Here is a 13,199-nt window from a genome sequence, read left to right as displayed (position 1 = left end):
AGCCAGATACTTTAATTCAATCCGATCACAGAGCCCCTTGTAATTCTCCAACACAGCAGCATTGGTTATCACAGCCTTTAGGCCTTCCAATGCCTGTTGACACTCCGCTGTCCATTGAAATTTTTGACGTTTCTTCAACATGTCCGTCAGTGGAGCAACCACGCTGCAAAGTTTGGGCACAAATTTTCGATATAATCCACTCATGCCAAGAAATCGCATTATTTCTCTTCGTGTCAAGGGTATTGGAAACTCCCCAATAACTTTTGTTTTCACAGCCCGTGGGACCATTCGACCCTGTCCAATTGTATGGCCAAGGAAAGTGACTTGGGCTTTTCCAAATTCACTTTTGGCTAAGTTTACCACCAAACCCGCCTCCTGAAGGCGATTGAATAACTCCATCAGATGCTTTAAATTTCTTTCCATGTCTGACTGAAAATTACCAGATCGTCGATGTATACTCCACAATTGGGTAATCCTGAAATGACTTTGTTAGTTAACCGTTGAAATGTGGCTGGGGCGTCTTTCTTACCAAATGGCATAATTTTGAATTGGTCTCCCATCCGGAGTCACAAAAGCTGAAATCTCCGTCATCCTTTTGGATAAAAGTACTTTTTTTGATTTGATTTGATTTATTATTGTCACATGTATTAGTATACAGTGAAAAGTATTGTTTCTTGCATGCTGTACAAACAATGCATACTGTACACCGGGACGGAAGGAGAGACTGCAGAATATCGAACGAGAGTAAAAAATAGAATTAGCGGGTATGCTGGGCACAGCTGGCAAGAAGTCGCCTCGCTCCGGCGCCATCTTGGAAATCAATACTTGCCAGTAACCTTCAAGTAAATGCAGTTTGGAAATAAAAGCTGATTGTCCTACCTTCTCAATGCAATCCTCCAAACGTGGGCTCGGACAAGAGTCCGTTCTTGTAACTGCATTAACCATTCTATAGTCCACACACAACCGTTGGGTACCATCTGGTTTCGGTACCATCACTATGGGTGAGCTCCATTGGCTGCAACCCACTTCAATTATGCCATTTTTAAGCATACTTTCAATTTCCTTGTTAACCAGTGCCAATTTGAAAGGGTTAAGTCAATATGGATGTTAATTAATTGGAACAGCATTTCCCACATCTACATCATGTCTACATCACGGTAGCATTGTGGATAGCACAATTGCTTTGCAGCTCCAGGGTCCCAGGTTCGATTCCGGCTTGGGTCACTGTCTGTGCGGAGTCTGCACATCCTCCCCGTGTGTGCGTGGGTTTCCTCCGGGTGCTCCGGTTTCCTCCCACAGTCCAAAGATTTGCAGGTTAGGTGGATTGGCCATGCTAAATTGCCCTTAGTGTCCAAAATAGCCCATAGTGTTGGGTGGGGTAGCTGGGATTGGGGATAGGGTGGAGGTGTAGACCGTGGGTAGGTTGCTCTTTCCAAGAGCCGGTGCAGACTCGATGGGCCGAATGGCCTCCTTCTGCACTGTAAATTCTATGAAATCTATGTATAGCCATTTTAGTACTTCCCAACTTATCTCTACAAACTTGCCCATGTGATATCAATAACTCTTTCAGGTCAGTTTGTTTTTCCTCTGGAAGGTAACTCAACAATTTATCCCAATTTTTAAGAACATCCTCGTTATACAATTTAATTTGAGGGATGTCAAATTCAAAGTTATCTGGATTTGGTCTTCACTTTGAGTTAAAATCATTAAAACCTCCTTTTTCTCTCCTTTCCTTTCAAAGTACCTTTTAAACATATTCACATGACACACTCAGTGAGTTTTCCTTCTATCTGGCATTACCACATAATTCACCTCACTTAATTTCTTTTCAATCTGACAAGGTCCACAAAACCTAGATTTTAAAGGTTCACCTACCACTGATAACAATAATAAAACTTTATCTCCACTGGCAAAACTACAAACTTTTGCTTTCTTGTCCGCTACGCGATTCATCACATGTCGTGCAACCATTAAATGTTGTCCAGCCAATTCCCCTGCTCTATTTAATTGTTCCCGAAAATTTGACACGTCATCCAATAATGTAAGTTCCGACTGCTCACTCACCAATTTTTCCTTAATCAATTTAAGTGGTCCTCTTACCTCATGACCAAACATTAGTTCAAAAGGACTGAATTTGGTTGACTCATTAGGTGCATCCCTAATTGCAAACAGTACGAATGGAATTCCTTTATCCCAATCCTCTGGATAATCTTGACAATAAGCCCTCAACATTGTCTTTAATGTCTAATGCCACCTTTCTAATGCTCCCTGCGATTCTGGATGGTACGCAGTTGATTTAAATTGTTTTATTCCTAAGCTATCCATGACTTCTTTGAATCACCTTGAAATAAAATTTGATCCTTGATCCGATTGTATTTCTGTGGGTAGTCCATATCTAGTAAAGAATTTAAGTAACCCCTCCACAATCTTTCTAGCTGTAATATTGCTTTCTGGAATGGCCTCTGGAAACCTAGTAGACACAGCCATTATAGTCAAAATATATTGATTCCCACTTTTTGTTTTAGGAAGCAGTCCAATCAGTTAGGACCCTTGTAAAAGGTTCCTCAAATGCTGGAATAAGGGTGCTGGTTTTATCACTGCTTGAGGTTTCCCTATCACTTGACATGTGTGACATGATCGACAAAATTTAACTACATCTTTATGCAGTCCAGGTCAATAAAAATGTTTTTGGATTTTTGCTTGAGTTTTACTCACTCCCAAATGACCTCCCACTGGTACCTCATGTGCTACTCGCAACACCTCCTTTCTATACCCTACCGGCAATACCACTTGATGAACTTTTGCCCATTTTACATCCACCTGCACATGTAAAGGTCTCCATTTTCTCATCAAGACATTGCTTTTACGATAATAACACTGGTCTTCACTCCGATCCCTCTTCCGTGTATGCTTTCTGGTACATCCGTTTTATTTCTACATCTTTCTGTTGTAACTCCACCAATTTTCATGAGCTAAAAATATCCGCCTCATCCTCCACCTGTTCTTTTCCAACCATCTAATCAAAAATCTTTTCTGATAATTCCACTTCAACTTTATCTTCGCTCTCGGATTTCTCCTCTTGTCTTAACCTGTGACTTTGTGACCTGGTTACTACACAATCCGGAAAAATCCCAGGATATTCGTCCTTGTCTGATTTTCCATTGCTTATCAACCACAGTAGGCATCACTCCCACCTGTGATCTAGCTATATCATTACCCAAGATAAACTGTATTCCTGGACAAGATAGTTTCTCTATTACTCCTACTACCACTTCATCACTCTTCACTGGACTTTTCAACCTTACCTTATGTAATGGAACACTACTCTTCTGGTACATCCGTTTTCATACGCTGCAGGAAAGGATGTCCCGAAGCGTGGTACATTGGCGAGACCATGCAGACGCTGCGACAACGAATGAACGGACATCGCGCAACAATCACCAGGCAGGAATGTTCCCTTCCAGTCGGGGAACACTTCAGCAGTCAAGGGCATTCAGCCTCTGATCTCCGGGTAAGCGTTCTCCAAGGCGGCCTTCAGGACCCGCGACAACGCAGAATCGCCGAGCAGAAACTTATAGCCAAGTTCCGCACACATGAGTGCGGCCTCAACCGGGACCTGGGATTCATGTCGCATTACATTCATCCCCCACCATCTGGCCTGCGAAATCCTACCAACTGTCCTGGCTTGGTACAATTCACACCTCTTTAACCTGGGGTTACCCCATCTCTGGATCTGTAAAGATTTAATCACCTGCTAATGCTCGCATTCCAAGCATTGTTTGGCATCTTTGAATTTGTCTATATATGTGTTTCTGGAACAGACCTCTTCATTCATCTGAGGAAGGAGCAGCGCTCCGAAAGCTCGTGACATCGAAACAAACCTGTTGGACTTTATCCTGGTGTTGTAAGACTTCGTACTACACTACTCTTCTCAGCCTGGATTCCACATATTACCATCTTTTCTGGCAATATTCTTCCCAAACTACATAACCCCCTCCACCCACACAATGACATCACTGAAGCCATTTGATAAAGCACACTTTTCTTAAAGGGACATTCATCTGACACCTGTCTAGTCCTGTTAGAATTTTATAAGTCTCTATAAGATCCCCCCTCATTCTTCTGAACTCCAGCGAGAACAATCCCAACCTAGTCAATCTCTCCTCATATGACCGTACCGCCATCCCTGGAATCAGTCTGGTAAACCTTCGCTGCACCCCCTTGAGAGCAAAAGCATCCTTCATCAGAGAAGGAGACCAAAAGTGCGCACAATACTCCAGGTGTGGTCTCACCAAGGCCTGTATAATTGCAGCAACACACCCCTGCTTCTATACTCGAAACTTCTCGCAATGAAGGCCAACATACCATGCTTCTATACTCGAAACTTCTCGCAATGAAGGCCAACATACCATTAGCCTTCTTTACCGCCTGCTGCACCTACATGCTTACCTTCAGCGACTGGTGCACAAGGACACCCAGGTCCTGCTGCACACTCCCCTCTCCCAATTTACAACCATTCAGATAATAATCTGCCTTCCTGTTTTTGCTTCCAAAGTGAATAACTTCACACTTATCCAAATTATACTGCATCTGCCATTGATTTGCCCACTCACCCAACCTGTCCAGATCTTGCTGCAGGATCCCTGCATCCTCGTCACAATTCACCCTCCCACCTAACTTGATATCATCTGCAAACTTTGAGATGTTACATTTTGTTCCCTCATCCAAATCATTAATATGTGTTTTGAATAGCTGGGGTCCCAGCACCGATCCCTGTTGTACCCCACTGGTTACTGCCTGCCAATTTGAAAGGGACCCATTAATCCTTAACTCTTTGTTTCCTCTCTGTCAACCAGTTTTCTATCCACTTCAATACATTTACCCCAAACCCATGCCATTTAATTTTGCTCAATAATCTCTTATGCAGACTTTGTCAAACGCCTTCTGAAGGTCTAAATATACCACATCAACTGGTTCCCCCTTGTCAACTGTACTGGTTACATTGTCAAAGACTTCAAACAGATTTGTCAAGTATGATTTTCCCTTCATAAATCCATGCTGACTCTGACTGATCTTGCCACTGCTTTCTAAATGTTCTGGTATAAAGTACTTGATAATGGATTCAAGCATTTTCCCACTACCGATGTTAGGCTTACTGGTCTATAATTCCCTGCTTTCTCTCTCCCTCCCTTTTGGAATATCGGAGTGACGTGAGTTACCCTCCAATCTGCAGGGACAGTTCCAGAGTCTATAGAATCCCGGAAGATGACCACCAATGCATCCACTATTTCCAGAGCACCATGGGTTGCAGATTCTCATGCCCTGGGGATTTATCCGTCTTCAATCCCATTAATTTTCCCAGCACCATTTCTCTACTAATGTTGATCTCCCTCAGTTCTTCCCTCTCACTGAACCTTTCACTCTCCAACATTTCTGGTATCTGATTTGTGTCCTCTTTTGTGAAGACAGAACCAAAGTATGCATTCAATTCCTCAGCCATTTCTTTGTCCCTTATTATGTATTCCCCTGTTTCTGTTTATAGGGGACCAACATTTCTCTTTACCAATCTCTTTCTCTTCACATATCTATAGAAACTCTTTGTGTCAGTCTTTATTTTCTGATGCACAATCAATTGCACAAAGACTAAAGTTGGGTACAACTGAGGCTTTATTACATTCAGATGTGTGGCCTCCTGCTGCAGCTGGTGAAATGGCAGGGCACTGGAGGTTATGCATATTTATACAGTTCTCCCTGGGCAGAGCCAGCCGGCAGGAGCTACCGGCAAACCTGTAGTGCAGGTCCTACCTTACATTTCCTATTACAGTGTATCACCACATTCACCCCCTGTTAAAAATGAGTCCGGCGGGGGTGATGTGAAACTATATACAATTAGTGCAATTATGTACAGTGGTAGGGAAAGAGAAGTCCATGTTGACGGTCCGGAGTCCGTCAAAGGTTCAGCTGGTCCGGTGCTTTGGTGCTTCGTTGGGAGCGGCGAAGTCGGTGGTGGAGGTGGGAGCGATGGCGGTGCTGATGCTGGCCAGTCACCGGGGAACTCCGGGAGCGTGCAGAAGTCCTCTTGTGCAGAAAAGGGGAGGGGGGGTGGTCTGGTGGGGTCAATATTGGCGGCGCGGTGGGAGGTAGGCGCATTGGTGGGGGGGGGGGGGGGGGTGTTGGGGTGGAACCTGACGGTGCCAGGTCCCTGAGTGAGACAATATCTTGGCGGCCGTCGGGGAACTCAACGTAGGCATATTGAGGGTTGGCGTGGAGCAGGTGAACCCTGTCCACCAAGGGGTCCACCTTGTGGAGTCGGACGTGCCTACGGAGAAGGGCCGGTCCTGGAGCAGCGAGCCAAGTCGGGAGCGACACCCTGGATGTGGACTTCCTGGGGAAGGTGAAAATACGTTCATGGGGTGTATTATTAGGGGCGGTGCACAATAGTGACCGGATGGAGTGTAGAGCATCAGGGAGGATCTCCTGCCAGCGAGAGGCTGGGAGGTTCCTGAACCGTAGGGCCAGCTGGACGGCCCTCCAAACCGTCCCATTCTCCCGTTCTACTTGCCCGTTTCCCCGGGGGTTGTAGCTGGTCGTCCTGCTGGAGGCTATACCCCTGCTGAGCAGGAACTGACGCAGCTCATCGCTCATGAATAAGGAGCCCCTGTCACTGTGGATGTAGGCGGGGAAACCGAACAGGGCAACGATGGTGCTGAGGGCCTTGATGACGGTGGCAGACGTTGAGGCAATCTGCTGAGGCGTTCAAAGGGGCGGGAAGCCTTCACCAGGCGCGCACGGTCCGGCCGGTAGAAGTTCGGCTTGCACTCCGCACAGATCTAGCAGTCCCTGGTGACTGTCTTTCCTTCCTCAACAGAGTAGGGCAGATTGCGAGCTTTGACCAGATGGTACAATCGAGTGATCCCTGGGTGACAAAGGCTGTCGTGTAGGGCCCGGAGTTGGTCCACTTGTGCGCTGGCACATGTACCTCGGGAGAGGGCGTCTGGGGACTCGTTGAGTTTATCAGGGCGATTCAAGATCTCGTAATTATAGGTGGAGCGCTTGATTCTCCACCGCAAGATTTTATCATTTTTGATCTTGCCCCGCTCTGTGTTGTTGAACATGAAGGCTACCGACCGTTGGTCTGTAAGGAGAGTGAATCTCTTACGGGCCAGGTAATGCCTCCAACGCCGCACAGCTTCAACGATAGCTTGGGCCTCCTTTTCGACGGATGAGTGTTGAATTTCAGAGGCATGAAGGGTGCGGGAAAAGAATGCCACGGGTCTACCTGCCTGGTTTAGAGTGGCGGCAAGGGCGACTTCTGAAGTGTCGCTTTCTACTTGGAAAGGCAGTGACTCGTCCACTGCGGGCATCCTGGCCTTGGCGATGTCTGCTCTGATGCGGGCGAAAGCGTGTTGTGCCTCGGCCGCGAAGGGGAATTGGGTGGACTGGATGAGTGGGCGGGCGTTGTCCGCATAGTTTGGGACCCACTGAGCGTAGTAGGAAAAGAACCCCAGGCAGCGTTTGAGGGTCTTGGGGCAGTGGGGGAGGGGAAGTTCCATGAGGGGGCGCATGCGGTCGGGGTCGGGCCTGAGAAGTCCATTTTGGACTATATAGCCGAGAATGGCTAATCGGTTCGTGCTGAACACACACTTCTCTTTGTTGTAGGTCAGGTTGAGAAGAGTGGCAGTGCAGAGGAATTTATCGAGGTTGGCATTGTGGTCCTGCTGGTCATGGCCGCTGATGGTGACATTATCTAAGTACGGAAAGGTGGCCCGCAAACCGTACTGGTCGACCATTCGGCCCATCTCTCTTTGGAAGACCGAGACCCCATTTGTGACACCGAAAGGGACCCTAAGGAAGTGGTAGAGGTGACCGTCCGCCTCGAAGGCAGTGTATGGCCGGTCCGACTTCCGGATGGGGAGCTGGTGGTAGGCGGATTTCAGGTCAATTGTTGAGAAGACCCGGTACTGCGCAATCTGATTGACCATATCAGATGTGCGTGGGAGGGGGCACGCGTCGAGCTGCGTGTACCGATTAATGGTCTGGCTGTAGTCCACGACCATCCTGTGTTTCTCCCCAGTTTTAACCACTACCACTTGGGCTCTCCAGGGGCTGTTGCTGGCCTCGATAATACCCTCCTTAAGCAGCCGCTGGACTTCGGACCTGATGAAGGTCTTGTCCTGGGTGCTGTACCGTCTGCTCCTAGTGGCAACGGGTTTGCAATCCGCAGTTAGATTGGCAAAAAGGGAGGGGGGATCGACCTTGAGGGTCGTGAGGCCGCAAACGGTAAGGGGGGGGGGGGGGTAAGGGCCCACTGAATTTGAGGGTGAGGCTGTGGAGGTGGCACTGGACGTCCAGGCCCAACAGGAGTGCAGCGCAGAGATTAGGAAGGACATTGAGGCGGAAGTTACTAAATTCTACGACCTTAACCATGAGGGTGACTGTACAAAAGCCTCGGATCGGGACGGAGTGGGATCCGGAGGCATGGGGAGATCCTTTAATTGGCAGGGTGGACCGCGAGGGAGCAGCGCCTTACTGTATCTGGGTGAACGAAGCTTTCGGTGCTCCCATTGTCCAGCAGGCCCGAGGTCGCGTGGCCGTTGATTTTAACCGTCGTCGACGCAGTGGTCAGGTTGTGCGGGCGAGATTGGTCCAGCGTCATCAAAGCGAGCTGCGGGTAGCCATCGGATGCTTCGGGTGGCGAGCTTGTGCGATTCCGATGTCGGGATGTCCGGGGACCCAGTGGGGAACAAGATGGCGGCACCCATGGTGCGCACATTGCGTGGTCGGGACAAGATGGCGGCGCACGTGGCCGAAGCGGAATAAGATGGCTGCGCCCATTGGTCGCACATAGACTTGGGAGGAGAAGATGGCGGCTCCCATTGTGCATCTGGCGTGGGGGAGGGGGCGATAGCGGGCACAATCACAGCGACTGCGCGGGCCTGGCACACAGCCGCGAAGTGGCCCTTTTTACTGCAGGCTTTACAAACTGCAGTGCGGGCCGGGCAGTGTTGGCGGCGATGTTTCTGCTGACCGCAGAAGTAGCAGCGGGGACCCCCGGGGTGTGCCTGCGTGCGGCGCAGGCGTATTTCAAAGGCAGGGCCCCGGCTGAGGAGGTCGTCGGCGGGGTCCAGGAGGGGTAGGAAGGGGTAGAAGGGTGGGCAGCGCGGCGGGAGAGGTACGATTGTACGTTATGGGATGCGACCGTCATGGAGAGCGCCAAGGTTTTTGTCTCCGCCAGTTCGAGCGTGGCCCCTTCCAGCAATCGTTCTCGGATGCGGTCCGACGCAATCCCCGTCATCAAGGCATCGCCCATGAGGAGATTTGCGTGTTTGGCGGCAGTGACGGCCTGACAGTCACAGTCCTGGACGAGTGGAATTAGGGCACGCCAGAAGTCTTCGATAGACTCACCAGGTAGTTGCGAGTGGGTGGCAAGTACGTGCCTGGCGAAGAGCGTGTTCGCCTTCTGCGCGTAATGTTCTTTGAGAAGTTCCATTGCTTTTGTGTAAGTCGTGGCGTCTTGGATCAATGGGAACACGCTGGAGCTCAGTCTGGAGTACAGGACGTTGATCTTCTGAGCCTCCGTTGGTGCGGGGTCTGCCACATTGATGTAAGCCTCGAAACATGCTAGCCAGTGAGTAAAGTCTTTCCTGCCGTCGGGCGAGTGAGGATCCAGCTGCAGGCGATTGGGCTTAATTCGGATATCCATTCTGTGGAAAATCTGACTGTAATAAATTGATGCACAATCAATTGCATAAAGACTAAAGTTGGGTACAACTGTGGCTTTATTACAGTCAGATGCGTGGCCTCCTGCTGCAGCTGGCGAAATGGCAGGGCACTGGAGGTCATGCATATGTATACAGTTCTCCCTGGGCGGAGCCAGCCGGCAGGAGCTGCCGGCGAAGCTGTAGTGCAGGTCCTACCTTACATCTCCTATTACAATGGATCACCAGATGATCCCTGCAAGCTTCGTTTCGTACTGTACTTTCCCCTTCTTAATCAATCCCTTCGTCCTTCTTTGCTGAATTCTAAACTGCTCCCAATCCTCAGACCTATTATTTTTCTTGGCCAATCTGTATGCTTCTTCCTTGGATTGGATACTATCTCTAATTTCCTTTGTAAGCCATGGATTGGCCCTCTTATCCCCTTTGCTTTTGTGCCAGACAGGAATGAACAGTAGTTCGCCTATGCGTTCCTTGAATGTTTGTCATTGTCTATCCACTGTCATCCCTTTAAGTAACTCTCTCCAATCTATCAAGGCCAACTCACGCCTCATATCTTCATAGTTCCCTGCTGGTTAAAGAGGAAATTAGATTCAGCACCCTAGTCTCCGAATCAACGACTTCACTTTCCACCTTCATAAAAAATTCTAGCATGTTATGGTCGCTCATCCCCAAGGGGTCTCGTACAACCAGATTGGCAATGATTCCCTTATCATTACCCAGTCTAAGATGGCCTACTCTCTAGTTGATTCCTCCTCATATTGGTCAAGAAAACCATCCCATATACACCCCAGGAATTCCTCCTCTACGGCATTGTGGCTAATTTGATTTGCCCAATCTATGTGAAGATTAAAATCACCCCTGATCACTAATATTCCCTTATTACATGCATCTCTAATTTTGTGTTTAATGCCATTCCCAACCTCACCACTGCAGTTTGGGGGTCTATATATGACGCCCACTAATGTTTTTTGCCCCTTAGTATTTCTTAACTCTACCCATACAGATTCCACTTTGTCAGAGCCAATATCCTTTCTCACTACTGTGTTAATTTCCTCTTTAACCAGCAGTGCCACACCACCACCTTTTCTTTTATGCCTGTCCTTCCTAAATACTGAAAACCCTGGGACATTCAGTTCCCATCCCTGGTCACCCTGCAGACATGTCTCCGTAATCCCAATTATATCATACCCATTTATATCTATCTGCGCGATGAGTTCATCCACTTTATTGCAAATGCACCGCGCATTAAGGCACAGAGCCTTTAAGTTGCCTTTTTCACAATGTTGTTTGTCTTGCTCCCAATATTTTTCTCTATTGCCCTGTTTGAATTTTGCCCTTGGTTTCTCCACCTACCACTTTTCTTATTCACTTTTTGTTTTTGATGTTGCTCCCTCTTTCTCTGACTCCTTGCATAGGTTCCCATCCCCCTGGCATATTAGTTTAAACCCTCCCCAACTGCTCTAGGAAATAGGAAATGTCCCCCTAGGACATCAGTTCTATCCTGCCCAGGTGTAACCCATCCAGTTTGTACATGTCCCACCTCCCCCAGAACCAATCCCAACGCCCCAGGAATCATTCTATATACCCTGTCATTTCTACTCTGACTAGCACGCGGCACCGGTAGTAATCCTGCGATCAATACCTTTGAGGTCCGATGTCTTAACTTCCTTCCTAGCTCCCTGTATTCTGCTTTTAGGACCTCATCCCTTTTTTCACCTATGTCGTTTGTACCGATGTGTACCACGACCACTGGCTGTTCACCCTCCCCCTCCAGAATTAATTACATTAAACAAATTCTTTCCCACCCTGTTTCTCACACCCAAAATCTTAAACCTGTGTCCCTTTATCCTTTATCTAAACCTGTCAATCTTATACACCGCGATCAGATCTCACCTCAACCAAGGAGAACAATTCCAGTTTCTTCAACCGAACCCTGTAGCTAAATTTCTCAAGTTGAAATATTCTGGTCTCCTCCGCATCCTCAAGCACCCATATATCTTTTCTGATGTATGGTGACAAGGACTGGGTATGGTCCACTCGTCGTAGCCTCATCAGAGCTTTATAAAGGTTCAGCATAACTTCCCTGCTTTTGTACTCAATACCTCCTGTTTATCTCCGGTTTATGCAGTCCAAGATCCCATATGCTTTGCTAATTACTCTCTCTATGTTCAGCCACCTTCAAAGATCTGTATATAGAATCATATCATTAAATCTATTTGCCTCCCTTCTGCTAAAACACCTCACACTTCTCAATCACCATTTGTCTGCCCATTCTGCTCGCCTATCTTTGTCTTGTTGCAGTCAATTAGTATCATACTCACTTCGCCACAATTACCCACCTTGGTATTCTCTGCAGATATATATGTATATATATTATTTATATGTTTTTTCATGAGCCTCAATTTTGTCAATCGGTCTTCTAGACAGTGGTACATAATCAAATGCTTTCTTAAAATCCATATAAACAGCATTCATTGCATTCCTCCATCAGCCTTCTTTCTTTCAATCAAAAATTAACATTAAATTGGAATAATCAAGCATGATGTGCCTTTTACAAATCTATGCTGCCTTTCCTTAATATAGCAATAAAAAGCATTTATGTAGGCTATACCTATTGCAGGTGAAGACTGACTATTACATTTCCTTCCACCAATTATAAATGGCAATTATTCTAAGCTTCATTTTCAGTTCTCCTTAAGTGCTGTTGTGAAGACTTCCGGTGGCGGCCATGAGCTGCTCGGCTACACAGCTGCTCCCACTTGGCGGTATTGGTTTTGGCCCTTTCTGCCCAGTTAATGGGTGATTTTGTGGAGAAAGTGAGAAGTGAGTGAAGGATCGTCATTTTTCCCCCCAGAGTGGAAATGTAATTGAGGTATCACACCTGGCAAAAGTTGGTAAGCACCCTAGCACAGGGCTTGGAGGTCATTGGGAAGTGCTTTTGGGCAGGGGCTGCCGCGCCAACAGGTTATGCTGATGAACGGAAGTGACGTGGTGAATGGGGGAGGGGAGGAAGTGGGGGGGAAGGGGGAAAGGGGGGGAAGTTGCTGCAACATGGCAGGGGGTGAGAGATGACATGGTCAGGGTCAGAGAAAGGGGCCACCTGGGATGGGCTAGGCATAGGGTGGAATTAAGGGGGCGGGAGTTAAGTAGGGAAGATGACGGACGGTAGAGTGGATTGGAGGCGTAAACCTCTCCAGTAAGGCTGGTAACATGGAACGTCCGGGGACTGAATGGGCTGGTTAAAAGGTCACGGGTGTTCGCGCACCTCAGGAGCCTGAAAGAGGGGGGGGGGCCTTTCTTCAGGAAACGCACCTCCGTGTGAAGGACCAGGTTAGGTTAAGGAAGGGGTGGGTCAGGCAGGCTTTTCACACGGGGTTTGATTTGAAATCGAGGGGAAGCAAAATTTAATTTTAATGAGTAAAAAAATGGGATTTGTGAGTGCGAAGCAGGTGAGGGATCCAGGTGGGAGATACGTGATTG

This window comes from Scyliorhinus torazame, chromosome 10 (genome assembly GCF_047496885.1).
Source record: "Scyliorhinus torazame isolate Kashiwa2021f chromosome 10, sScyTor2.1, whole genome shotgun sequence".
Lineage (NCBI taxonomy): Eukaryota > Metazoa > Chordata > Chondrichthyes > Carcharhiniformes > Scyliorhinidae > Scyliorhinus > Scyliorhinus torazame.
The sequence above is the reverse complement of the archived record's forward strand: the minus strand, read 5'-3'. Positions refer to the sequence as shown.